The sequence below is a fragment of the Arachis stenosperma genome, chromosome 5 (assembly GCF_014773155.1).
Source record: "Arachis stenosperma cultivar V10309 chromosome 5, arast.V10309.gnm1.PFL2, whole genome shotgun sequence".
NCBI lineage: Eukaryota > Viridiplantae > Streptophyta > Magnoliopsida > Fabales > Fabaceae > Arachis > Arachis stenosperma.
In genome coordinates this window covers 48,537,070-48,543,264 of record NC_080381.1, presented here as the reverse complement: position 1 = coordinate 48,543,264, position 6,195 = coordinate 48,537,070, and the positions used below count along the sequence as shown (strand labels likewise).

The 6,195-nt window shown below is 42.2% G+C and overlaps 1 non-coding gene across 1 annotated transcript; it reads right to left on the bottom strand.

Moving 5' to 3' along the window:
• Window positions 1-369: 369 nt before the first annotated feature.
• LOC130984070 (small nucleolar RNA R71) lies at window positions 370-477 on the bottom strand. The gene has a single exon (XR_009088028.1). It is a non-coding gene; the product is annotated as a small nucleolar RNA R71 (small nucleolar RNA).
• Between the last annotated feature and the right edge of the window lie 5,718 nt (window positions 478-6,195).

Sequence of the window (6,195 nt, the reverse complement as noted above, 5' to 3'; positions counted from 1 at the left end):
AGGAAGGGTGGGTGACTTTACTGCACCTACTCCCGACTTCTATGGGAGAAGCATCTCTATCCCTGCCATTGGAGCAAACAACTTTGAGCTTAAGCCTCAATTAGTTTCTCTAATGCAACAGAATTGCAAGTTCCATGGACTTCCAATGGAAGATCCTCATCAGTTTTTAGCTGAATTCTTGCAAATCTGTGACACAGTCAAGACTAATGGGGGGTAGACTCTGAAGTCTATAGACTGATGCTATTCCCTTTTGCTGTAAGAGACAGAGCTAGAATATGGTTGGATTCTCAACCTAAAGAAAGCCTGGACTCTTGGGAAAAGCTAGTCAATGCCTTCTTGGCAAAGTTCTTTCCACCACAAAGATGGAGTAAGCTTAGAGTGGAAGTCCAAACCTTCAGACAGAAGGATGGAGAATCCCTCTATGAAGCTTGGGAAAGATACAAACAATTAATCAGAAGATGTCCTTCAGACATGCTTTCTGAATGGAGCATCATAGGTATTTTCTATGATGGTCTCTCTGAACTATCTAAGATGTCCTTGGATAGCTCTGCTGGAGGATCTCTTCATCTGAAGAAGACGCCTGCAGAAGCTCAAGAATTGATTGAAATGGTTGCAAATAACCAATTCATGTACACTTCTGAAAGGAATCCTGTGAACAATGGGACTAGTCAGAAGAAAGGAGTTCTTGAGATTGACACTCTGAATGCCATATTGGCTCAGAACAAGATATTGACTCAACAAGTCAATTTGATTTCTCAAAGTCTGTCTGGAATGCAAAATGCACCAAACAGTACAAAGGATGCTTCATCTGAGGAAGAAGCTTATGATCCTGAGAACCCTTCCATGGAAGAGGTGAATTACCTAGGAGAACCCTATGGAAATACCTACAATTCTTCATGGAGAAATCACCCAAATCTCTCATGGAAGAATCAAGAGAGACCTCAACAAGGTTTCAAAACAATAATGGTGGAAGAAACAGGTTTAGCAATGGCAAGCCTTTTCCATCATCTTCTCAGCAACAGACAGAGAGTTCTAAGCAGAATACTTCTGACTTAGCAACAATGGTCTCTGATCTAATAAAGACCACTCAAAGTTTCATGAATGAAACAAGGTCCTCCATCAGAAATTTGGAAGGACAAGTGGGTCAGCTGAGCAAGAAAGTTACTGAACTCCCTAGTACTCTCCCAAGTAATACAGAAGAAAATCCAAAAGGAGAGTGCAAGGCCATCAACATGGCCGAATATGGAGAGGAAAGAGAGGAAGAAGACGCCACTGAGAAAGACCCCAGTGGGCGTGCACCACTCTCCTCTGAGTTCCTCAATGAGGAACCTTGGGAATCCGAGGCTCAAAATGAGACCATAGAGATTCCATTGGACTTACTTCTGCCATTCATGAGCTCTGATGAGTATTCTTCCTCTGAAGAGGATGAGTATGTTACTGAAGAGCAAGTTGCTAAATACCTTGGAGCAATCATGAAACTAAATGACAAGTTATTTGGAAATGAGACTTGGGAGGATGAACCTCCCTTGCTCACCAAAGAACTGGATGACTTGTCTAGGCAGAAACTGCCTCAAAAGAGGCAGGATCCTGGGAAGTTTTCTATACCTTGTACCATAGGCACCATGACCTTCAAGAAGGCCTTGTGTGACTTAGGGTCAAGTGTGAACCTCATGCCCCTCTCTGTAATGGAGAAATTAGGGATCTTAGAGGTGCAAGCTGCAAGAATCTCATTAGAGATGGCAGACAACTCAAGAAAACAAGCCCATGGACTTGTAGAGGATGTTCTGGTTAAAGTTGAAGACCAGTACATTCCTACTGATTTCATAATCCTAGAGACTGGGAAGTGCATGGATGAATCCATCATCCTTGGCAGACCCTTCCTAGCCACAGCAAAGGCTGTGATTGATGTTGACAGAGGAGAGTTAATCATTCAAGTGAATGAAAAATCCTTGGTGTTTAAGGCCCAAGGATATCCCTCTGTCATCATGGAGAGGAAGCATGAAGAGCTCCTCTCAAAACAGAGCCAAACAGAGCCCCCACAGTCAAACTCTAAGTTTGGTGTTGGGAGGCTACAACCAAACTCTAAGTTTGGTGTTGAAACCCCACATTCAAACTCTAAGTTTGGTGTTGGGAGGTTTCAACACGGTTCTGAGCATTTCTGAGGCTCCATGAGAGCCCTCTGTCAAGCTAATGACATTAAAGAAGCGCTTGTTGGGAGGCAACCCAATGTTTATAATTAATTATTTTCTTTTGTTATTTTATCTTTTTTGTAGGTTGATGATCATAAGAAGTCACAAAAACAATGAAAAAAGCAAAAACAGAATGAAAAACAGGAAGAAAAACAGCACACCCTGGAGGAGAAGAAACTGGCGTTCAAACGCCAGTAATGCTAGCTGTTGGGCGTTTAACGCCCAGTCTGGCACCATTCTGGGCGTTTAACGCCAGAAAGGGGCACCAGACTGGCGTTAAACGCCAGTAAAGGGCAACAACCTGGCGTTAAACGCCAGGAATGGGCACCAGCCCGGCGTTTAACGCCAGAAATGGCTCAAAACGTGATTTTGAGCAACATTTAGTGCAGGGATGACTTTTCCTTGACACTACAGGATCTGTGGACCACAGGACCCTACCATCACTCTCTCTCTTCTTTCCCCATTCACCAATCACCTCAACACCTCTTCCCCAAAAACCCCTCACCTATCAAATCCCATCTTTCTCTTCACCACTCACATCCATCCTTCATAAAACCCCACCAACCTCACCCTTCAAATTCAAACCACTTTCCCTCCCAAACCCACCCATAATGGCCGAACCTTTACCCCCTCTCTCCTATAAATACCCTTCTTCAACTCTTCATTTTCACACAACCTAAACCCCCTTTCTTACCCTTCTTGGCCGAACACACTACCATCTCCCTTCTTCCTCATTTCTTCTTCTTCTACTCTCTTCTTCTTCTTTTGCTCGAGGACGAGCAAACATTTTAAGTTTGGTGTGGTAAAAGCATTGCTTTTTGTTTTTCCATAACCATTTATGGCATCCAAGGCCGGAGAAACCTCTAAAAAGAGGAAAGGGAAGGCAAAAGCTTCCACCTCCGAGTCATGGGAGATGGATAGATTCCTCTCAAGGGTGCATCAAGACCACTTCTATGAAGTTGTGGCCTTGAAGAAGGTGATCTCCGAGGTCTCCTTTTCACTCAAAAAGGGTGAATATCCGGAGATCCGCCATGAGATCCGAAGAAGAGGTTGGGAAGTTCTTACCAACCCCATTCAACAAGTCGAAATCTTGATGGTTCAAGAGTTCTATGCCAATGCATGGATCACAAAGAACCATGACCAAAGTGTGAACCCGAATCCAAAGAATTATCTCACTATGGTTCGGGGGAAATACTTGGATTTTAGTCCGGAGAGTGTGAGGGTGGCGTTCAACTTGCCTATGATGCAAGGAGATGAGCATCCTTACACTAGAAGGGTCAACTTTGATCAAAGGTTGGACCAAGTCCTCACAGTCATATGTGAAGAGGGCGCACAATGGAAGCAAGATTCAAGAGGAAAGCCGGTCCAATTGAGAGAAGGCATGACCTCAAGCCCGTGGCTAGAGGATGGTTAGAGTTCATACAACGCTCAATCATCCCCACTAGCAACCGGTCCGAAGTTACCATAGACCGGGCCATCATGATCCATAGTATCATGATTGGAGAAGAAATAGAGGTTCATGAGGTTATAGCCCAAGAACTCTATAAGGTGGCGGACAAGACCTCCACCTTGGCAAGGTTAGCCTTTCTCATCTCATTTGTCACCTCTGTTATTCAATTGGAGTTGACATAGAGGGAGACATTCCCATTGATGAGGACAAGCCCATCACCAAGAAAAGGATGGAGTACACAAGAGATCTCACTCATCATGAGATCCCTGAGATTCCTCAAGGGATGAATTTTCCCACAAAACTATTGGAGCAACTAAACACCTCCCTAGGAGAACTAAGTTCCAACATGGGACAACTGAGGGTGGAGCATCAAGAACACTCCATCATCCTTCATGAAATTAGAGAAGATCAAAGAATCATGAGGAGGAGCAACAAAGACAAGGAAGAGACATTGAGGAGCTCAAGCACTCCATAGGATCTTCAAGAGCAAGAAAGAGCCGCCATCACTAAGGTGGACCCGTTCTTTGATTTCCTTGTTATTGTCTTCTGTTTTTCGAATTTTAATGCTTATGTTTATCCATGTTTGTGTCTTATGATCATTAGTGTCTTGGTGTCTATGCCTTAAAGTTATGAATGTCCTATGAATCCATCACCTTTCTTCAATAAAAACGTGCCTAATTGATAAAAGAAAGAATTGCATGAATTTTGAATTTTATAATAGTTTAATTATTTTGATGTGGTGGCAATATTTTGTTCTCTGAATGTATGCTTAAAACAGTGCATATGTCTTTTGAATTTGTGGTTCATGGATGTTGGCTCTTGAAAGAATGATGAAAAAGGAGACATGTTACTGAGGATCTGAAAAATCAATAAAATGATTCTTGAAGCAAGAAAAAGCATTTCAAAAAAAAAAAACCGAAAAAAAAAGAGAAAGGAATAAGAGTTGTGATCCAAGGCAATAAGAGTGTGCTTAAGAACCCTGGACACCTCTAATTGGGGACTTTAGCAAAGCTGAGTCACAATCTGAAAAGGTTCACCCAATTATGTGTCTGTGGCATGTATGTATCCGGTGGTAATACTGGAAGACAGAGTGCTTTGGGCCACAGCCAAGACTCAATAAATAGCTATGTTCAAGAATCATCATACTTTACTAAGAGAATCATTAACACTATCTGGATTCTAAGTTCCTAAAGAAGCCAACCATTCTGGATTTCAAAGGATAGAGTGAGATGCCAAAACTGTTCGGAGGCAAAAAGTTAAAAGCCCCGCTCATCTGATTAATACTGATCTTCACAGATGTTTTTGGAATTCATTGCATATTCTCTTCTTTTTATCTTATTTGATTTTCAGTTGCTTGAGGACAAGCAACAATTTAAGTTGGTGTTGTGATGAGCGGATAATTTGTATACTTTTGGCATTGTTTTTAGTATGTTTTGATATGATATAGTTAGTTTTTAGTATATTTTTATTAGTTTTAATTAAAATTCACTTTTCTGGACTTTACTATGAGTTTGTGTGTTTTTCTGTGATTTCAGGTATTTTCTGGCTGAAATTGAGGGACCTGAGCAAAATCTGATTCTGAGACCAAAAAGGACTGCAGATGCTGTTGGATTCTGACCTCCCTGCATTCGAAGCGGATTTTCTGGAGCTACAGAAGCCCAATTGGCGCGCTCTCAACGGCGTTGGAAAGTAGACATCCTGGGCTTTCCAGCAATATATAATAGTCCATACTTTGCCCAAGATTTGATGGCCCAAACCGGCGTTCAAAGTCACCTCAAGGAATCCCAGCGTTAAACGCTGGAACTGGCACCCAAATGGGAGTTAAACGCCCAAACTGGCACCAAAGCTGGCGTTTAACTCCAAGAAGAGTCTCTACACGAAATTGCTTCATTGCTCAGCCCAAGCACACACCAAGTGGGCCGGAAGAGGATTTTTATGTCATTTACTCATTTCTGTACACCCTAGGCTACTAGTTTATAAGGACCTTTTACTATTGTATAAAAATCTTTTGATCACTTTTAGATCTCTAGATCATCTTGGACATTTTAGTTCTTAGATCATTGGGAGGCTGGCCATTCGGCCATGCCTAGACCTTATGCTTATGTATTTTCAACGGTGGAGTTTCTACACACCATAGATTAAGGTGTGGAGCTCTGCTGTACCTCGAGTATTAATGCAATTACTATTGTTCTTTCATTCAAATTCCGCTTGTTCTTTATCCAAGATATCACTTGTTCTTCAACATGATGAAGGTGATGATTGACGCCCATCACCATTCTCACTCATGAACAAAGTGACTGACAACCACTCTTGTTCTACAAGCATTTGAGGCTTGGTGAATATCTCTTGGATTCCTGATTGCACGATGCATGGTTGATCGCCTGACAACCGAGTGCTCGCCTGACAAACGAGCCAACCATTCCGTGAGATCAGAGTTTCGTGGTATAGGCAAGAACTGATGGCAGCATTGACAAACCCCAATTTGACGGTTTGTTTTGTATTGAATTTAGAGCATTGATAGCCTTTTGTCACATTTAGCCTAGGAATTAGCATGAT